Genomic DNA, 23,544 nt, shown 5'->3' with positions numbered 1-23,544 from the left:
CCCTGAAAACCAAATAGAGTTACCCATCCTACCCGAGGAACCTAAGAGAATTACCCATACAACACAAGAGATCAAAACCTATTATCCTTACAACACTTGTGGACAAATATAATTCCATACTTTATTGTGTGTGGAAGGAGTCATTCCCTTTTAATGCCTTATTACTTAACACACTCACCAGTTCAATTTCCACTCGTTTACTTATTTATTTATATGGAAAAAAGAAATAAGTAAATGAGTGGAAATTGGACAGGTATTAAAAGAGAACGACTCTCCCCAGACAATAAAATATACTTCAACACACAAATCCACATAAAGAATCTTGCAAACCAAATACAAAAACGAAATAATTACAATAATTACATTACAAAATAAAAATCCGCTTACATTCCTCTGGAGGTCAAAGAAAATTAACCCACAACGTACCCGGGAATGGAAGGGCATTGCCCACAAATAACTGGAAACCAAATCTAATTAGTCTCACCATTATGTACACAAGAGTTATTATACCAATGAACAACAGAACATAAATATATTGTGGCAACTAAAAACAGTACAGAAAACAGATATCTGCTGCACCCAAATTGATATTCATTATTAAATGGCAAAATCTGTATAAGTAAAAATAAATGTTAATTATACTGCCATTAAAACAGATTCTAAGAAAAACAAAATTTGTTCCTGTCTGAAAAAAATATGTAAGTAAATAAAATTCAGGAAAGAAAAAAAAAAAAAATGCCAGCTTATGGCTATTTTTTTCAATATATTTATAAACAGATTGCTAGTGGATTTGAAAAGTGAATATTATTATAGCCATTTTTCTGCTGCATAGCAAGTTTTGAAGGTAACTCCTGCAACACACAAAAAAAATTCAAGAGAAGTTATCAAACGAAATATTTCTAATTTATTTCACTCCAAGCTAAAATTCAGCAACATCTTTAAAATAATTAAATATCTAAATGTCTGTAGTTAATAAGATTACAATTTTTTGGAACAAATATCTCAACTTTTGAAATGAAAAAAATGTTCTTTCTATTTTTACATCTATGCAACATTCCAATCATCACTGAGTGTCTTATTCCTGGATATATTTGTAATTCCCAGCAGGAATCAAACTAAGGACCCTGTTTTACGGGTAATTAATAGCATTTTTATCTAATTAGCCACTAATACAGGTCGAAATGTAGGGTAGATGTAGCTTTTGTAAAAAGAAATTTCCTCTCTAAAGATGGAGTTAATACACAAAGAAATTATATCTAAAACTAAAATGGTGCTTCCAAGTATGTTTATTTTTTAAAATTCTTTAGTCAGAAGAGAAGGGCAGTACCCTTTATAGCCCTTTACAAAGTCTCTGAGATTGGTGGGAGGGAGAGAGGAGGAAGGGATACCCAAACTGAAGACTTGGCTTCAATACATGCAACAGGGTGGACTCTGCTACAGGTACCCAAAGACCAGATGGTGGTGTTAAACATAGTGGACTCTGTTAAAGGTATCCAAAAACCAGGTAGTGGTGATAAGCAGGGAGACATTTTGAGTCTACCACCCAGGTATGCCACAATGGGTTTTGAACTCAGAACACAAAGCACTGGAACCAATACCACAAGGTATCACATCTGGTGGCCTAACAATTCCATCAGATGGGACACCTTGTAAAAAGCACTGGTAGACTAGTATTTTATTTACCAAACCTAGAACAACAAAAAGCAAAGATGACCACGACACGATTTGAACTCAAAACGCGAGAAGCACAAGTAAACACTACAAGGCTTTTGTCTGATGATCACATGACTGTCAATTCACAAGGAAACTATTTAAAAGGGAACAGGGACTGGTTTAACACCCGTTCCACTTGGTATTTCCATACACTCTTCTAACACACTGAATCTTCATTGAAATCTAATGAAGGTCAATCAAAAATTAACATTCCATTTTAATTTTCATTGATGAAAGAACAATAAAGAAAGTATTTAGTGAAACTTAATTGGAAGAGCTTGAAATTTCAAATGGAATATGAAAGAAAGGCTATGGGTGTGTCTCATAATCTACTCTGACTATGGACAATGCATTATGAGATACACTGGAAGCATTTTGTCTTCCTGTAGCATTTGTAGGATGTCTGCTTAGTCCCCTCCTGTCATACTACAGCCAACTAAGGAGACAATCAGAATCAGTTTTAATAAGTGTTTCCTATTTACAGCTAGGTGGACTGAGCCATTGTGAACTAAGAGTCTTCACTATGGTCACAAATAAGTGCTTCATCTAGAAACAGGTTAATAATTAATGACCAATGGTTCAGTTGGTCACCTCGTGTCCTTCCTGTCAAGTCAACAACTGGGAGTGACTCCCTAGAAAATGTCTTGTTTTCTGAAGGATTGATGGCCACAGTCCAATAACTAGAATAAAAGGATAAGACATAAACCGTATGGTCAAGACAGTAGCTTCCTTTTTCTTTATTAATGAATTACAGAGAATGAGGGAGGCGAGACACAGCAAGAGTGGAGGGGGGGAGGTTTTAGAAAGAGAAATAGGTGAGTTGGGAAGGCTTAGCTGGAAGGAAGGAGGAAGTGATGAAGGGAACTGGTTCAAAAGAGCCAATGCCATTGTCATAACAACAGAGAGAGTAAATAAAGTGGACACTGTGTGCATTTGTGTGTGTGTGTGTCTTTGTATGTGTCGTCATTGTCATCGTCATCAGTTAACGCCCATTTTCTATGCTGGTATGGATTTGACAGCTTCACAGGAATTAGCAAAGCCAGAGGCCACATTAAGTTCCATATTCTGTTTTGGTTTGGTCTCTACAGCTGGATGCCCTTCCTAGAACCACTTTACAGATTGTACTGGGTGTTTTTAACGTGGCACCAGCACCAGCACTTTTCACATGGTACCAGCACCACACCAATGCTTTTTATGTGACACCTTGGTTTTAAGATCTCAACTCTGTTGTGGTGGGCAGGTCTTCTTGAATACAGCAATGCACCACATATCTCAGTCCTCTGTCATTTCCTTCATAAGGCCCAGCATTTGGAAATCGGCCTTGAATATTTCGTCCCATGTCTTCCTGGGTCTCCTCTTCCGCAACTTCCTTCCACTCTAAGCGATTGGTACTTCTTTATGCCGCTGTGCCCATCCATCCACATCACATGACCAAACCAGCACAGTCTCCTCTCTTGCACACTGCATACAATTCCTCTCTTAGACCCAACTTCTCCCTCAATGCACCAATGCTCTGTCACACAATAACACAGACACTGCACATCCAGCAGAGCATACCACCAGCTTTGTTCCTCTCCAGCCTTCACATCTCCTGCATTCAGGGCCCACATCTCACTATCATGTAGCGCTACAGTTTATACACATGCATCATACACTCTTCCTTTCACTCGGAGAGAGAGATCTTTGGTTGCCAATGGAGGTAAAAGCTCTTTGAACTTTCTCCATCCTATTCTTATTCTAGCAGCTACACTTTCTGTACAACCTCTTCCACTGTTAATTAGGTCACCGAGATAGCAAAAATTACCTACAACATCTGTGTGTGTGTGTGTGTGTGTACATAAGTGTTTTTGTACATAGGTTTCTGTGTTTGTGTATGTATATGTGTGTATATGTGTATATTTGTGTGTTTGTGTGTATGCATATGAGTGCATTTGAGTGTGTGTGAGAGAGAGAACTTGGGATGGCAATATTTTATTCAATAATACAACAGATTATCAGAGACACAATGAACCATGAAGACAAAGAATGGTTTACTGAAGATTTTATGATTCCATAAACAACACAGTAAGCCATATTGACAGAGCAGTGGCCAGTCAACAGGTTGTTGGTTCACTTCTTGTCACCAACACCGCACTGGGGCCAAAGACAAGGGACTTAATTATCAACTAGTGTAGTTCTACTGGTGAACAAATACCACCAGTGATAAGCCAAACATAGGGATAATTACATGGCTATTTGGTCTGCTAGAAATAGGAGCTAAATCTCCCTTAAATCACCCTCTGCCATCTTAAAGAAATGAGAAACACCTTGAATTATGTGATCCTTATAAACTACACCTGAAAAAGAAAAAAAAATGTGAAACAAGATGCACAAAACGGAGATGGCTTTGATTGTAGATCTGTTCATTCGGATCAATAGCAACAACCACAAACTGTAAGCCAGTAACGGCGTCCCTTCCATGAGCCTGTCGGTTATACAGGAAACTCGTGGTTACACATCATTACACACAATGTCTAGTCAATGCTGTTCATCCACCAACATGTACAAACTTGCTGACATCAGATTAAACAGATAGATATCTTCATAAAAGACTGGGGTTTAATATGAACGCTGATGAACAAGTGTATAATGCTTAAGTGATTATTTATTTATATATGGATACGTGTGTGTGTGTGTGTGTGTGTGTGTGTGTGTGTGTGTGTGTGTGTGTGCGTGTGTGTGTGTGTGTGAGTTGTTTTTTATGTACATGAATTGTGTGTGTGTGAGTATGAGTTTTGTGTGTGTGTGGTAACTAGAGAGACATAAACCTAAGAAGCTTGCTTCCCAACCACATGGTTCCAGGTTCAGTCCCACTGCATGGCACCTTGTGCAAGTGTCATCTACCATAGCCTCAAGCTGACCAAAGCCTTGTGAGAGGATTTGGTAAACAGAAACTGAAAGAAACCCACGATATGTGTGTATTTGTGTGTATGTTTGTCTTCTACTACTACTTGACAACCAGTGTTGGTGTGTTTACATCCCCAAAACTTTGGGGTTAGGCAAAAAAGACCAATAGAATAAGCAGTGGGCTGGGGTCATTAAATTTGACTAAAATTCTTCAGCTGGGCCACAGTTTAATGAGTGAAACAAATACGAAATGAAAGATAAACTTCCAAGGCACAACTTAATTCATTGACTCAAACCATTTATTTTGTGAGAGTGCTCAACAGCTGATTAGAAATAAGATGGGGATATGACCAACACTGGAATATAAATATAAACCAAAACATAACTAAATCTCAGATGCACCTATATAAAGAAAATATTAACCTTATGGAAACATTCAGGGACATCTACTGGTTTCTACAATAATTCACTTCATCATGATTCTTCGTCTTTGTGTTGAATACTCATTTACATGTAGCAATGGTATACACACGGATGGATACATGTAGCAATGGTATACACATGCATGTATACATGTAGCAATGGTTTACACACGCATTTGCCAGCAACAGTAATTGACAATAAGAAGTTAGTTGCAGAAAAATCTAAATCTAATTGCAAGACACAGCCCCTGGGTCATATCCCTGCTCACTGCTATCAGAGCGGAGATGGTTGTCTGCAAGTGCAATCCTCGGTGAGTCAGAGAGGCTGTTCCATTGCATCTCCCACACCATCCACTGGGGTAACACCTTCTCCATTTTGTCGGCTGGGACCATGAAGCAGTCTGAATTACAGGAAATTGTATGTTCCATTTCTTAATGTAAAGTCACTTCACACAAATTGCACTTTCTTAATCATTTCCCCATATATGGAACACACTCTTAATTTTCCATGTTCAAGGTTATTGTGTTTTCACTTTAGGAAATTGTAAAATGGAATAACTACCACTTTCACCATCATCCAATCTCTCACTACCACTACTCATCCAATGTGGAAAAAACAAAAAAAGAAAAAGGAAGAGAAAGGCTAACACAAATGAATTTTATTGAATCAATGGCAAATATCAGTGGATGCTGAGCAAACGAACAGACAACAAACTGACCAGATCCAACCAGTTCAGTTTGCAAAGCTACTATTATCCTCTGTAGTTGTGGTTTTCACAGATGAGATATTTCAGCAACTGAAAGACCAGCGGAATTAAAACCCAGGTCAGATACTCAAAGTGCATCATGCAATCAGGATATCTGGCATGGATGGGTTGCATTGGTCTGGCATTACTCGCCTGACTGGATCGAGTTGGTCACAGAAAAACATCCAGCTTCATCTGCAATTTTACAGGAATCAGAGAAACTGGTCGAAAGAGAACAAGTCATGGTTAGAGACGACAGAGGCATCAAGCGATTTGCATCTCAGTTTTTTCCTTTGTTATCCATCAACTCAAAAGTACAATCCAAAGAATACACTTATAGGACAAGAGTTAGCAATGCTCACTCCATAGGAGGGAGTCGTTTCTGAAGAGGGAAGAGCTGGGATTTCGATAATGCCAAAATGTACATCCATAGACTTTAAAATCAACCAGGATATTCCAAAGAACAAGTTGTCTATTCACTCATATAATCACCCAAGAGGATGGGGCATCCTGCAACTCTGCAAAATGCATGAAAGACTGGTTTAGAGCTAATGATAACACCTGTACTGAGTAAATGGCCAGACCCCTGCACAAAATGCATGGGATCCTATAAGCAACAAAATTTAAAATTTAAAAAGAGAAGGTATTGCAGGTCTCAACAAAGGAGATAACTGTAGCTTACTGCCCTAATTTGTCCCAAAACATATATTGTTATATAAGAAAGAAAAGGGCCAAACCAAATGGCAAGCAATATGACATTGAAAGGGTTTTCAAGTTATCGACTTTTGGATTTTTCATCTCCATCATCAACTTTTGTTTAAAACACAAAGTTTACATGATTATAGTGATTGAATAGGATATATTCTTTTACTTGTTTCAATCGCTGGATTATGGCCATGCTGGGGCACCACCATGAAGGGTTGAGTTCAACTTGACCCCAGTAAATATTTTTTAAACTTTTTTTTAAGACAGGTGTTCATTCAATCAAAACATTTTTGCTGAACTGGTAAATTACAAGGCTGTAAAGAAACCAACACTGGCTGTCAAGCGGAGTGCGAACAAATATAAACACACACACACACAACACACATGTGTGTGTGTACACCATGGCCAAAACAGACATTAGGGCTCAATGTAGTCCTTCAGTTCATGCTAGCATGAAAGATGGATATTAAATGAGGATGATAAATACGTGTGTGTGTGTGTGTGTGTGTGTGTGTGTGTATACGTTTATGCATTCATTTTGCAAGATTCCTTATGTGAAATCGTGTGTTGAAACAGATATTGTTATATTTGGGGATGATCATGTTTTTAGCCAATTAACCACATGCACCATAATAGCATATGTGGTTAATTGGCAAAAATATATGACCATCCCCAAATATAACAATAACAATATATGTATGTATGTATGTATGTATGTATGTATGTATGTATGTATGTATGCATATATGTATGTGTGTGTGTATGTATGTATGCATGTATGTATGTATGCATGTATGTATATTATTGTACCAAATGTCTTCAGTATCTATCTTTTGCATTTGTCCACTCACTCTGTGTGTGTGTATGTTTATGTGTGTGTGTGTGTGTGTGTGTGTGGTGTGTGTGTGTGTATGAGACAAGCTTCCACACATTTTCCCTCTGCCAAATTCATTCACAGGGCATTGGTCAAGCTGGGGTTGTAGAAGAAGGCCCTCACTAAAGGGGTCACATAGCAGGATTGAACCCCAAAACCGCATGTGGTTGGGAAGTGGACTCTTAAAGCACACAGCAATGTGTGTGCAGCTGAACACATCCCTGCATAGGCAATGACTGTTACAGACCTTCCCCAATTCATGACACGGAAGTGTTTGATGACATAAAAGAGGATCTTCTTTGAATGCTTGCAGTGAAGTGAATTCTCTTCAATTCACCCAACAACTACCAGATGGTGGCACCAAACTGTGAAAATGAAAATCCGACAACTTGAATCAAAGGTTGATAATTACAAAGAAGAAATTAACATTATATACTTGGCAATATTTTAGATAGCAATAAACAATAAGGTTAGTTATAAGAGAAAAATGAAACAGGATATTATAACATTCGTGATTTTCCCAAAAGCAACCTAAAACAATCAATCTATTACAAAACACACACACACACACACACACACACACACTTGTATGCATGACCTTCCTCAACTACAGTTTAAGCCAAAAACTGAGACCAATATGTTTTGAAACAACAAAACATATAGATATATAGATGACATTTGATTGTGTGCTTGGTAGAAACCAGATTTGAATAACTGTGAAATCTATTATAATTATTATTATTATTATTATTATTATTATTATTATTATTATTATTTCTTTATTTTCCACCAGGGCAAAGGATGAGGGGGGGACAATACAAAGACAAAAAAAAGCAAACACAGTATACATTAAAAGAGGTGAAGTATACAGCAATAAAGGGGAAAAAATTGTGACGGTGAGGCTCCTCCTGGCACAGGTGGACCTCTAGGGAAGATCAAGGAACTTTACCATGCAAGATCATCCTGAATACCATGGACAGATACCTTTTCCAACTCCTTTCCTCTGACTCACAGGTCTACACTAAAAGTGCTACCATCCACTCTTGCCATTTTCACAACTTTCACCCACCTTTTTTTCATCAAGTCATTTGAGGACAGCACCTCCCTCTCCACCCTCACTTTCCTTTTCAAGTGAAACTGGAAAAAGTCGATGAGGGCTTTACCAAAGAGAAATGTCTCTGTCCTCATTCCTTTCAGCCTCATCCACCAGACAACCACTTTCGCCACAGCCACAAGGCAAAGGAAAACTACCTTGCCTGCCCAATCAAAGGAGGATGGCAGGGCAATCATCACTCTGGACTCAGACAACAGACGGATCCATCCCACATGCAACAGCAGCTGTTTGACATAACTCCACAAGTCAGCAATGCCCGGACACTGAACGAGTGCACGCGCCTCGGAGAAGCCTGTCTGACAGCACATCACCCATGCCTGTAGAGTTTATCTCAAACCAGTAGCACTGCCAAGCCAAAGACAGCTGGAAATTATTCATAATAATCTCCAACCGAAAAGTCCTCCAGAATAGACTGGTCAGTTAATCTTCATCAACACCACAGTCTCCAACAACTAATCCTCTATAAATAGCTAAAGTGGAATATCCACCAATCCTATTGCCTGACTGGTAGAGGACAGTGAGTGCCAGGCACCCAGTCTTGGTCTACCCTTCACCCAGAACTGCAGCTCCGTCAAAGAGACGAGTTGCAGAAATATGTGCCCCACAAACACAGTGCACACACATTCACCTTCTAGATATCATTGCAGGTGGCACAACTTGAGTGCATGTGTGCACATCAAAAGCCACGGCATAGCCATGTGTTGAGAGGGATTCTTTGGAGTTTGAATAATTCACCTCTGGAAACATATATTTCGTTCATCATCTTTAAAATAGCGTTACTCAGGGACCTTTCTGAGCTGGATGAGCTACTGAACCTGAAGAAAATTCTAACTGGGCTCCAATTGCAAAGTAATGCACTGTTCATCTTGATATGAGGTCACTATGTCACACACATGTGGGTGTGATGCATGTGCATGGTGTACCCTTGTTAGATGGGTATAGAGCTTCATATATTTGTACCCCAGCATCACTTTGATGGCATGTGCTGCTCTCTCACTCAATAACAATAACAATCATCATAATAATAATAATAATAATAATAATAATAATAATAATAATGATAATAATAATGATAATAATAATGATAATAATAATAATAATAATGATAATAATAATAATAATAATAATAACAATCATAATAATAATAATAATAATAATAATAACAATAATAACAATAATAACAATAATAACAATAATAATAATAATAATAATAATAATAATAATAAATAACTTCAAACTCTCAAGGTGGTTACAATACCAGTGATCGTAGGAGCACTAGGAATGATCAAGAAGGGAACCGAAAATTATATGAGAATGATCCCTGGCTTACCATCCCTGCTAGAAGTGCAAAAGATTGTCTTAACTGGTACATCACACGTATTGAGAAGAGCATTGTCGATGTGAGAAATATTACTACCCATGTATTTTAATTTAACTTAAAAAAAAAAAAATGAACGAACTATTGAGTTTAGTTTAATGGCCTACTAATGTATACTATCAGTTTCTTTGCCCTAGGAGTCGGGAAGACACTCGGCAAGAAATGGAAGCAAATTTGAAAGAAGAAAAAAAATAATAATATTAATAATAATAATAATCTCTGTGGGTGGATGTATCAGTTCTCAATGAACTTGCCAGAGGAGTAATTGTTAGGATGAAACGAGCTAGAAAAATCAAGCAAAAATATAAAATCAAAGATTTTATACACCTGCCTGCAACCAAGGAACAATTGAAACAATGAATACAAGTGGATGCCCAACAGCTTAGAAGGTATGACAAAAGAATCAAATGTTAACGACAAAAGATATTCAAGGTAGATGCAAAGAAATTTTATAGGGAAATTGGTAAAAGTAAGATGGAAGTAAAGGAGCCACCTATGACTGAGGAAATGGAAGAGTTCTGGAAGAAGATATGGAGCAACAAAAAAGAATATAATGCTAAAGCTGACTGGATAGAGCATGAGAAAGTGAGACTGGATGAAGATGAAGAGCAGAAATAGGAGGCAATAGGAGTAGAAGAGCTAAGATGCGTTCTTAGGAAGTTTCACAAATGGAAAACCCCAGGACTGGACCGAATTCCTAACTTCTGGCTAAATTGTCTGACAGAAGCAGACCAAAATTTTGCTGCATCTCTGACTGATGTCATCCAGAACCCAGAGCAAATACCTGCCTGGCTGACCGAAGGAACAACATACCTTCTACCAAAAACTGAAGACATAAGAAATTCAAAGAATTACTGACCAATAACATGTTTCAACACCACCCACAAGATCCTCACATGCATATTAACTGACAGAATATACACTTTCCTTGAACAGAGATCTATCTTTCCAGAAGCTCAAAAAGGCTGTAAAAGGAATTCTTATGGGTGCAAAGATCAATTACTCTTAAATGAAATGATTGTAGAGGATTGCTGAAGCAAAAAGAAGAACCTGAGAATGGCATGGATGGACTACAAGAAAGCGTTTGATAGTGTCCCACATAATTGGATACTCAAGGCCCTTGAGGTATATAAGATCCCTCCTGTCATCTCCAGAATGCTTACTAGGGAGCATGGCCAAGTGGAACACACATTTCCTTCTAAATCATAGTAATGGAGTGAGCCAAACTAACAATATCAACATCAAACGAGGCATCTTTCAAGGTGACCCCCTCTCCCCATTACTCTTTGGCATGGCACTGATCTCACTCTCAAACGAACTAAATAACACCAGGTATGGGTTCAAAGTTTACAATACGACAATAAACCATCTGTTTTATATGGACGATCAGAAGCTGTTTGCTAGAAATGATAAAGAACAAGCAGGGCTGCTAACAACTGTCAGAGGATTCCGTAATGACATCGGGATGGACTTTGGTCTTGATAAGTGTGCTAAAGCAACTTTTGTAAGAGGCAAGCTCAGGCAAATGGCTTCCATTGAATTAGATACCGATGCTGCCATCAAGGAGCATGACCCACAAAAAAATTACAAATACCTGAGGATAAACGAAGGAGATGGTATACAACAGGCTATCACGAAGGAAAAAATAAGAAAGAAGTTTTACAGGAGAATAAGACTCAAACTAAAAACTGAACTCAACTCAAAAAATCGTATTGAAGCCATAAACACCCTGGCACTTCCAGTAGTCCAATATAGTTTCAACATCATTAACTGGAATCTTACAGAGCTCTGTGTTGACACCAAACAAACTCAAAAATCGCCACAATAAGGTAGGACAGTATTTACATTGGAAAATATGTGAACACTACAAAATCAACACTCCTGCTTACTGGTATGAACATCATCCTGAGCCAATCGTTGAAGGTAAAAAAGTCACTACCTTCTGGGATTTTCCAGTCATCACTAACAGAACAATCCAGGCTAATCGACCAGACATAATTATTAAAGACAGGGAAGAAAATACTTGCAGATTAATAGATGTAAATGTTCTCATAGTTAAAAATATATCTGTAAAGGAATTTGACAAATTAAGTAAATATAAGGACCTGGAAATTGAAATACAAAAGATGTGGCATCTTAAAGCGAGAACTGTTCCTGTTATTGTGGGTGCCCTAGGTATGATAAAAATGGGATGTCAGAAACATCTAGATAATATCCCAGGAGAACCATGTCTCAGAGAAATGCAAAAGATTGTGCTGACAAGTACTGCCCACATCTTTAGAAAAATCCTATCCATTTAAATATCTGTGTTGTATTACATGAGGATATTTCACTACTGCCCCTCCCCAGGCTTTCTGTCATACTGTAACATCTCTATCCTTCACTTGCACCAGGATGCTGGATGTGTCTTGGCAAGTGACTGTAACAAACATGCAGATTAAAAGTAAAATAAAAAACAATAATAATGATGATAATAATATGCATGTATAAAACGTTATTTTACAGGTGATGGTTACCTGTTGATATGTTACACTTCAAAGGGAACATATAAAGTGCTGCTTGAAAGGATGTAAAAGTGAAAAGGTTTTCGTTTGCATGAAAGCAAAAGCAAAAAATGGGTTTTATTTATGATTTCAATACTAATTTAAAATGAATCTAATATAAATTGTTTACATTATTATTTATTATAAAGCAGAAACAGATCTAAAAAACCTCTCAATAATTGTTGAAAGCCATATTTAGGAACCGTTTAACAACACATAATAAGCTCAATGAAATAAGATTCTAAAATGTGTGATGAGGGATGTCTTGTTTGTTGCTTTTTTATTCCCAATTCCACTGAGATTCAACACACTTTTGTTACACTCGTTGTTTTAGAGTATCCACTCATCACACAACTGTCCACAACTTTCTATCCCAACAAAGAAGAACAAATTAAATACTCCTGTCCTCGTCATTGTCAGTTTGTATCTGTTGTCCATGCTAGCATAGTTTGGACAGGTCAATGTTGCTCTGTCAGATGAGTCAGAAGACCACATCTCTCTCATAAGATTCATTTTTCTTATTTGGCTTCTATAGCTTGATGTCCTTCTTAATATCACCTACTTCAGAGTGTACTGAGTGCATTTTTATGGCACCAGAACTAGAGAAATTGTCATGTCTTTGACAAGTGTAAAGGATCCTTCCACCCCTACACTTAACAGAATGAACTGAATCCAGTTTATATCATGGCACCAACACTAGAGAGGGTAGGGATGAAAAAATTATGGATAGAAGGATGTGAGTGAATGACGGAAGCCAATACCAAATGGCTAGTAGGGAGTACAGGTTGAGCGAGTGGGGTAGATGCAGATCTGATGAGATTCCTTATGCAGATCCCTCAAAATGGACAAGAGAGCTAGAGTGATAAATGTAAGAGACAGAGAGAAAGAGAGAGAGCCAGAAAGGTCCCTTGGCATCCCTAGATCCACTGGAAACAATGCTGTTCACTATCTTAGGCCATGCCAAGAAGATAAAACAGTGAGAGTGAGAAGAGGAATAAGAAAAGTAGGAGTACTAGAAGCATGAGAAGTTAAGAGCAACAGAGACATTGGTAGGAGTGGCAGGAGTGGCAGGAGTGGCAGGAGTGGCAGGAGTGATAGACAAGGGAGTAATACAAGGGAAGAGTAAGGCAGCGAGCTGGTAGAATTGGTAGCACACCAAGCAAGATGCTTGTTGGCATTTTATCTGTCTTTATGTTCTGAGTTCAAATTCCGCTGAGGTCAATTTTGCCTTTCATCCTTTTGGAGTCAGTAAAATAAGTACCAGTTGAACACAAGGGTTGATGCCATCGACTTAATCCTGCCCCAAAATTACTGACCCTGTGCCAAAAATTTGAAACCAATAAGAGGGGAGAGTGATAGAAAAGTGTGTTATAAGGGCTACTTGTGGAGGGAACACCTTTACACACAAGCCTGCCTATTTGGAGATGGCCTGGGGCTACACAACAAAAACAAAGTCTAAACAGGTGACTCACAGTCTATTTGACTTTGTGGCACCCTGAAGATCAAGTAGAAAAAAATGCAGTTGAATTTAAATATTCCGGTACCCTGGAGATTAAATAATGACTGGTATACCTTGCATGGAAAATTAAAAAGAAAATGTTTTAAAGTTAAATTTTAGAAAAAATATAAAAAACAGTTACTGCCTGCTTTGTTTTATTAACCATGTTGTAGGAGAGAATCGTAAATTGTACCCAGACACTAAGATAGAATTTCTAAAGCCTTAAATTACATTTTTTTTAAATCTGTGGTGCACCTAAATATCCTTTACAATGCACCAGTGCACTGCAGTACATTGAACTACAGGTGAAAATAAATAAAATAGTAGCTAATTAGTTCAAAGATGTTTCCTATTTCTTTTGTTATATGCACACACACACACACACACACACACTCACTCATTCTCTCTCTCTCTCTCTCTCTCTCTCTCTTATCATAGGTGCACATCTCTGCAATGAGCAAGGTAGAAAATATTCCCTGCCTCATTTACCTGATGTCAGAACAGATTAGATGCTGTTGTAAGTTGTCAGTGATGGAGAATTGTTATGGTACTCTGCACTTGCAACAACAGTAGAGAGGAGCGTAATACCATCAAACCTACCATTCCTTAACAAATCTCTACAAACCATCTTCTAATACATTCCTCATGTTCTTAGATTCTTACAAGTCTCTACCTGCTTCATGAACTTGGTTGAGTTTGAGACTTCCAGCTAGTTTAATAATGTTCCACATTCTATAACGTTGAACATGAAAATGGTAACAAGTGTCTCAAAGGTTAGAAGATTCTTGCCTTTTCTTCACAAACACATGCACACATATATAATGAACTCATCATATTACAGTGAAGATGCATGGCTCAGTGGTTAGAGCATCGGGCTTACAATTGTGAGGTAGCGAGTTCGATTCCTGTATGTGATGTGTTATTGAGTAAGACACTTTATTTCATGCTGCCTCAGTTCACTCAGCTGTAGAAATGAGTTATGAGATGACTGGTGCCAAGGTGTATCGGCCCCTTTGTCTTTCCCTTGGATAAAATCAGTGGCACGGAGAGGGGAGACTGGTATGCATGGATGACTGCTGGTCTTCCATGAAACAACCTTGCCCAGATTTGTGCTTCAAAGGGAAATTTTCTAGGTGCTATCCCATGGACATTTGGGACTGAAGGGAGTCTATACCCTTTTATTATGTACAGTACTCAGGTGCACTACAACTCATCAGAAAAGGTAGCCAAAAGTGTATGTGCAGTGCATAAAATGATGCACAAAAAAGCGGAAAACGAACAGTAAAGGAGTCATGCTAAAGAAAAAAACAAAAAGGAACATCAGATGTAGAGTTGGCGAATTTCTGGAAGGCTGGAGTGCCCTAACAGCTAACAACTGATGTGAGGAGTTTATTCCATGCCTCAGCAATTCGAGTCTTTGACGCTAGCAAAATTTCTGTCCACCAAATTTCACTTATAAGTTACTGGTTAATTCAAGAGAGACGGTTAAAGACAACCTGAGGTGCTGCCCTCGTAATGGAATCAAACATAGAACTACAAGATTGTGAAGCAAACATTTTAATCTGTACTGATATACACAGACATAAATTCCTTTATTCATTTATCGGTTTCAGTCATAAGAGTGCAGCCTTGCTGGAGCACCAGTTTAATGGGTCTTAATCAATTATATCAACCCTACTAATTACACTTGTACTAATTTTATTGAACTATGTTTATCAAATGAATTAGCTGAGCAAAGTTATCTCCCTTCTATGAACTTGAATCTTACAAAGAAATACAAACACAGACAGACATACACACACACACACACACACACACACACACACATACATCTGTATAAACATACAAATACAGAGAACAAAAGACAGAGTGAGAAGGTGAAAGCATGGCTGCACCCTTATGAAGTTTGCTTCCCAACTCCATGGTTTCGGATTCAGTCCCACTTGCATGGCCCTTAGGAGCAAGTATTTTCTAATGTAGAGCTGGACCCAATCAAAGTTGTGTGAGAGGATTTGAAAGATGGAAACTGAAAGAAGCCCATGGCCAATACTGAGGATTGACAGTAAAAAGGGCAGCCAGGAGACGAAAATCTGCCTCAGAAAAATCCCGCTGGGGCCACGGAAGCATGGCGGCAAAGCAGTTACATAAAAAAGGGCAACAATAAATTCTTTTATACTTTTACATGTTTCACTCATTTGACTGCAGCCATGCTGTAGCATGGCCTTAAGGGGTTTTAGTTGAAGAAATCAATACCAGAACTAATTCTTTTTAAAACCTGGTACTAATTCTATCAGTCTCTTTTGCTGAACTGCTAAGTTATGGGGACATAAACACATCAGCATCAGTTGACAAGCAATGGTGGGGCAAGAAACACAGACACAGACACACACATATATATATAAAGCTGAAGTTGTCTGTGTGTGGCAGGTTTGGTAGCCTTCAACTAACACTATCTTCTCTGAGACCCTGCAGCGCAAGTTGACCAAAATTGAGAGTATGATAGAAGAAGGCTTGCTCTTCACTCCGTAGAAGAAAATATTCAAATCGGACCATGTTAACACCAAAAATTATTTACATCAAAAAGGAGCTTTTTTTCTATGAAAATCCCTATTTTTTAAGATTTTTTTACTGCTGTGTCATCATTTTTCGGCGTATTTCAACCAGAAAAATGCTCACTTAAAGAGAATAACAAGCTACATAATGCAAAATTTTTACTTTTCAGAAATTCCAATTCTAAAGGGTCGAAACAAACCTGAGCAATGCCAGGTGATACTGCTAGTATATATATATATATATATATATATATATATATATATATATATATATATATATATATATATATATATATATATATACATGTGTGTGTGTATGTTATATCTTGAGTATTGAGGCGATGGTGCACAAGCACCGGTTATGTTGGACTGGACATGTTATATGGGGAACTTGTAGGTGGAAAGAGACCCCCCCACAGAAACCAAGGCTGTGATTTAAGGACTGTGTCAAGTCCTCATAAAGGCCTGTGATATGCAGGAGACCGACTAGGAGAGCAATACCTGTCATCGCCACAGATGGAGGAAACAGGTTAAAGAAGAATTTAAGCATGCTGCTTGCAAGTGCAATGAGTGGGGAACGCTTGGCTTGCAATGTTTGCAGTTGTGTCTGCTTGTCAATAGCAGGGCTCATTACCCACTAATGGAGCCACAAATGCGAAACATGAGTTAATCCTAGAGCATACAATGTTCCTAAAGGTCAGTAATGGTCTTCCTTGGTCACAAGTGGACAGCCATCATTCACATATATATATATATATACGTACTAACTTAAAAACTGCCCAATAGGCTGGCTTTTAAGCTAGTATTTAGCTTTTAAGCAACTGACACCAAATGGGAAGATCTGCAAACAGATCCCTGGCTTGTTTCGGAGAATTTGTTGCAATTGCTTCCTCCAGAGTCACATCCCAATGATGATGATGATGATCATCATCATCATATTCATCACTAAAAATCATGTAATAAAAAATTGTTGCAAAAATCACACGAATGAAAACATAGGAATTAGCCTGATTCCAAAGTGGTAAGATATGTTGGGCTATGGCCTCTGGGTGTAAAGTTGGAAAAGTGTGACACACTGACACTCACATTTATTATATTAGATATGTTTAATTTTGGGGAAACTGTATTTCAATTAAAGTGTATTTTATGTGTATACTAGCTGGGCCCCGTGCCATTAAAAATGATGGCTAATTGTAGTAATTTATATATAAATAAGGTACAAAACCAAGATTTTGATTTAATAATTCTTTTATTACTAAATCTTTTGTGAAAATTCTATCTGCAACTAACATCCTGCTTCTTTCCTTCAAAAGAATTTTCAAGTTTTCCTTCTTTCTTGTCTGACTTAAGGCCACATAAAGCTGGCCGTGACTAAATACAAGAGCTGGTAAGTAAATACCAAATACATAGAGTTGAAACGCCGTTTGAGTTTTCTTTTCAGCATTTTATATATATATATATATATATATATATATATATATATATATATATATATATATAATCATCATCATCACACACACACATACATAGATACAGACGTACATACTTTATTATTATTAAAGTTGTAAAAAAATCACCAAAATCTGTTAGTTTCACAGGAACGTGAAACTCTGAGTAGCAGTTTTTTGGTGATATTTTGTGACGTTTTGCAGCTTTAATAATAATAATAATAAAGCTATTACTCTACCTCTAGTATTCGAGTACTATTTTTTCCTATCTTGTTTCACATTTATATGTTTTAGTTTATTAGAAGTACTTTTATTAGTTCCTATTTAATGAAATTCAAGTGTATATTAGTCACTGGTAATTTAATATTATAACTTGTAGTGGTGATATATTAAAGAGTATGCAGTGTTTTATTATTAACTTTTTAATGATGAAATAATGTATTTCGCTCATAAAAATATGAAATTAATTCCAATCGTGTTTTGTTAGGAAATAATTTTATAACGTTTGAACTTTCATTATAGTGGCATCTATGGAAGACCGGTGGGATTATTATTTATATGGACTTAAAGATGGATCGCAATTTAGCATATAATTTAGTAATTGCAGTTTACAATTAATACTGATACAATGTACATTGGTTTAAATGTCTCTTGTTAGTAAAGTTAGTGCTTAATCCTGCCTACGTATTGATTGATTGAAATAATGTGGTTATTAAGCTTTACATTTATATTACACTATGAAAGACGGTAGGGATTATAATTTTTTATGACTTAATAGAGCCATCGCTGTTTAGTTACGTATTAAGGAGTGGTTGTAATTTACTTATGGAATTTATTTATCGATACGGTTGTGGATCGGATAAATGTGCTCGAAAGTTGTGGTTTCTTTGGTTTGTTTGTTCCCAGACAACACTTATTTTAGTGCTGCTGACACCGCCGGATTGAATGGTACTGCCCAGGTGTCGAAACCATAATTATATCCGTGGGGCAGCTGATGATGGGAGGTAGTTGGAATGTTGGTATGGCTCTTTTTGTATATGTGGATTAGCATTATTGGATTGTTGGTAGGGCTGTGGAATAGTATTATAACACATCCTTTTGATATATATATATATATATATATGGAGAGAGAGAGATTATTTCCAGAATTTTCAACTTTAATATGTACCTCACATCAATACGACACCAACTACATCCAGCATTGTAATACTGGAATAAGCAGATGTGCTTCAAGAGGACTTACTCTACCTATATTATACACACACACACATCCATAAACATCCATATACTTACAGATGTGTACACACACGATAGCCTTCCACAGTTTCTGTGTACCAAATCTAAGTTTCATGTACAAGACATTATCCAACCTAAGGCTGTGCTAGAAGGCCCTTTTCCTAAAGTGTCACAAGGCCGTACACTTCTCAAGCCCATAGCTTTCTCTACGTGCATGTGTGCGAGTGTCTTCTACTATAAACTCGGGCAATCGGTGTTGGTGTGTTTATGTACCCGTAACTTAGCGGTTTGGCATAAGAGTTCGATAGAATAAGTACCAGATTTAAAAAAAAGTACTGGGGTCGATTCACTCGGCTAAAAATTCAAGGTGGTGCCCCAGCATGGCTGTAATCTAATAAAACAAATAAAATAAAGGAATGAATACATACACACACACATTCACAGATACGCTTATGGTGTGTGTGTGTGTCTCGTTTGTAGAAAACGTAAATCTGGAGAAGCACACTCTAAGATGTAGAGCAGAAAAAAATAAAAAGGGGGTCAAGCCGGTTTATGGAAATACCTTAGGTTTCCCGTCCATAAAGGATTTAGCTTATATGGTGTATCGTCAGATCCCAAAAACCTGTTGGCCCATGACCTCATAAAAATAAGAGGTCATGGGCCAACACCATAAAGCTAAACCCTTTATGGACGAGAAACTTAAGGTAATCCCATAAACCAGTCTTTCCCATTTTTAATATATATATATATATATATATATATATATATATACCGGAGTAAACACATAAATGTGAAACAATGTGGAAAAAAGAGTACTCAAATACCAGGGGTAGAGTAATATGCTTTATTTAAAAGCAGCAGAAATTTAACAAAACCTGTTACTCTGAGTTTCAACGTGAAACTCAGAGTAACAGGTTTTGTTGAATTTCTGCTGCTTTTAAATAAAGCATATATATATATATATATATTTTTTTTTTTGACAAATTGTTCAGGGCGATGCCCCAGCATCGCCGCAGTTGAATTACTGAAACAAGTAAAAGATAAAAATATATATATGTGTGTGTGTGTGTACACCACACATAAAGGTGATAAGGTGCTGTTTTTTGAAACAGACAAGTCCAAACTGTAGCAGCAGGGGGGGGGGAGATGCGAAACTACGACGAGAACGTAATGAGATGGAGTTTGTGAGAAAGCTGCAAAAGGAGGGAGGAGGAGGAGTGGAAGGAGAAGAAAGGAGAAAGGAGAGAGTTGGAGGAAGGGGAGATAACCATACATTAAGCATGTGGTCGGTCAATGACCTAAGTAACTAGGCAGAAAATAATAGGAGGAGGAGGAGGAGGAACGTGAAATGATGTATCAGATTCTCATCTATACACCACACGCACATGTGTATATATATATATACACGTACGTGTGAAGAGAGAATGAATAGTTAAAGGGATTATGAACTAGTAAGTAGTTAACGTTGGTAAAAGGCACAGCCAATGACACATTAATATATATATATATATATATGCACAGTACATACACACATACCACATGCCAAAAGCACGCAGACAATTGATGGAAAGATGGTTAGAGAAAGGAAGGAAAAAATAAGACGAAAATAGAGAGAGGAGGACTGTAGGTCTAAATGCTTTATTTTTAAAAGAAAGAACAACGTGGGTGTACGATGATTAACAAAAAAATTACATAGAAACTTATGTATGTGCATTCACATGTAGACAGGCAAACAAACGCTTGAGGGTAACAAACCAACAGCGGGACTTCAAAAGGGTTGAGGAGAAGGGCGAGTTTTAGGTCAAAGGAAACTTTTTATCCAGGTACAAAAGATGACATACTTGTGTTTGTGAGTGTGAGAAGAACTGTGGTTTGAGGTGATACCACAAGTAGATGGCTACTCTGCAGAGTAAGCACGACGAACTGGAATACTAAAGCACGGGTCTGCAGACAGGCTTACTGTCAACGTCTCTTTGGAAATGTTGACAATATGGCACCCAGACAACGCGATTGCGTCTATACTGGGGAGTATTATAGGGCTTGTGGCGTAGTAAATGAAGTCGGTAGTGATGAAGTTGAATGTTGTCAATGACGTGAAACCGGGATTTTGAGACATTCTGATTTGTGATGTAGGAGATAAAAGGGACGGATAAGGTACTACGGTGAGATTATGAGCAGGATAGGGTTGGAAACAAAAGAGACCCTGGCTAAAAGATCAAGTAGATTTTTGACTCTTTTGAAGTCGGTGAAGTGAAGTTTTGGAAAGAACGTTTGGTTTCAGAGTTAGGAAGTAAAAAGCAGAAGTTGAGAAAGACGGTGCCTAGTAAAAGGTTAGGGTAGTTAGAGAAAGGAATTCAGAGTGTTGGTATATGTATGGATGTCAAGAATGCAATAATTCTGTTGACAGCTCAGTATTGTTGAGACCCAGCATCTTCAACTTAACTAGGATAGTTATGTGGAAAGAAGTATAACAGAAGTTAAAGAAATTATGAGACAAGAGAGGGGACAGGGAATCTAGTGGAATGAGAATAATAACCAATTCTGTTAATTAGTAAAACTCACCAGAAATGGAAAAGCAATTTAAAGTGATATGAAGAAGAGCAGTGGGACTGGTTTCAAAAGTATGGACCAGTAGTTAAAAGAAGTAGTGCTGACCAGGCATTGTCGTTGCAGATGACCAGTGGTTTTTCAACTGGGGTCCATATGGCCCTTGGGGATCCACATAAGATTTTGTTAAAATTATCTGGTTTTTCTTCTACAATACTCAAAATATTTAAATTTTTTTTATACAATTCCTAATAATATTTAATTATAAAAATATAATAGTAGGATCTTTTGGGGCATTGACTGGCTCTGTGGTCTCCTTTCTGAGTGAAATGGGAATCAAAGGAGTTCATAGCAACAAAGTGGTTGAGAGCCACCACTGCAGATGACATATGGAGAAGTTGGAAGGGTCCAGTAAGGAATTAAAAAGTAAAACTATCAAGCGTCTGGTTAGTGTTGATTATATAGGATAGTGGGGGGGGGGTGCATCAACAACAGATGACAATATAAATTAATCAAATAATTAGAAAGCAGCTCAGTGGGGTCACTACTGACGGGGACAACAGAGCATGCTAACTTGTCGGGGTATGTGGATTTGTGGAAGGAAGTAGATTGTAGAGGGCTGCAGATGATTTTAAGTAATAGAGGAAGAGATGAGTTAATTTACAATTCTCTGGTCAAGCAGAATAAAATATTTGAGTAATTTCTGATGAACACCTTCAAAGTGCTGCACCTTTGTTCGAGTTGTCTCAATAGCACCATTTTTTTTTTTTTTTTGGCAGAATATTTAATGTGAGTGTCCTCTTAGCTACAGAACACCCATCATGTCTAAAGAGAATGTTCAGAGGTTTTATCAATTTTTAAGTTGAATAACTTCAAATTGGGTTGGTGCCTAATTAGAAACAAGTTGTACAGAACCATGGATTGGGCCATTTAAATAACTTCAAATGGCCTGGTCCCTATGTGAATTCGTCCAGAGGTGAGGGTTGCTGTTCCTTGTCATGAAACAAAGTTTTTAGCTGGATCTGAGAGAAATAACACCTTAAAGATGTTATGTATCTTGAATTTTTCCAACTTGATAGTGAGTGACCTCAAAGAGAAATTTGGCAAAGTAGAACAAGACTTACTATCAGGCCCTGGGAGTGGGAGGGTCCTTGCAAAATTCAAAGGACTGAATTTTTGTTTGTTCCTCTTTTTTAGGGAGCAATGTAGCCATGGGCTCCTCCATAGTTCTCTAGGATACAAGATTAATGTACTGACTGAACACCCTTTCTACAGGCCCTGGTGAAGGGCACAAAGTTTAGGCTTCTATCAGGAGGTGTATCGGTGAAATATGATGCACAGCGACAACAGTCGTAATAGTTATTTTATAATAACGAAATCTAACAAGTTTCAAATTTGTGGGGAGGGAGTAATAATCAATTAAGTTGATTTCTAATTGATTGATACTTCATTGACCTTATAAAGATGAAAGGAAAGGTTGGCTTCCAGCAAGATTTTGAGCATAATTGAAATTTACAATGTTCTACAAGATATTTAAATTTATAAATTCAAATCTTATGTTAACCACACAATGCACTGAGTGCAAGGCACATAACTCACTGCTTTCTCCAGTTTTCTTGAGTAACAAAACAAAGTAAAACCTTACTCGTCATCTCTCACTATATATATATATATATATATATATTATATATATATATATATATATACACATACACACACAAAATGTTCCAAAATTAAGGCTTTAATAACTATCAATAAATGTGATAAGATATGAAAATTATACATCATTATAGAAGCATAGTGTGTCTCCTTTTTGTTTCAGACTAAATATATTCAGATTTATAAATTAGATAATGGCTATAGAGTAAAACATAATCATAAC

General features: G+C 37.3%; 1 protein-coding gene across 2 annotated transcripts in view; it reads right to left on the bottom strand.

The window, feature by feature from the left end:
• LOC115223314 (nuclear hormone receptor HR96) overlaps nt 1-23,544 on the bottom strand; it is a 95,410-nt gene that overhangs the window by 24,516 nt on the left and 47,350 nt on the right. The window contains exon 1 of one of the 2 annotated variants that reach the window (XM_036512301.1): nt 20,957-21,023. The exons of the other annotated variant lie outside the window; for it this stretch is intronic. The gene's annotated coding sequence lies outside the window, so the exon portion shown is untranslated. Of the gene's footprint in view, nt 1-20,956; nt 21,024-23,544 lie in introns of those variants that run through there. 2 annotated transcript variants of the gene reach the window in all.

Source organism: Octopus sinensis, linkage group LG22 (genome assembly GCF_006345805.1).
Source record: "Octopus sinensis linkage group LG22, ASM634580v1, whole genome shotgun sequence".
Lineage (NCBI taxonomy): Eukaryota > Metazoa > Mollusca > Cephalopoda > Octopoda > Octopodidae > Octopus > Octopus sinensis.
This window is presented reverse-complemented; position numbering and strand designations above follow the sequence as displayed.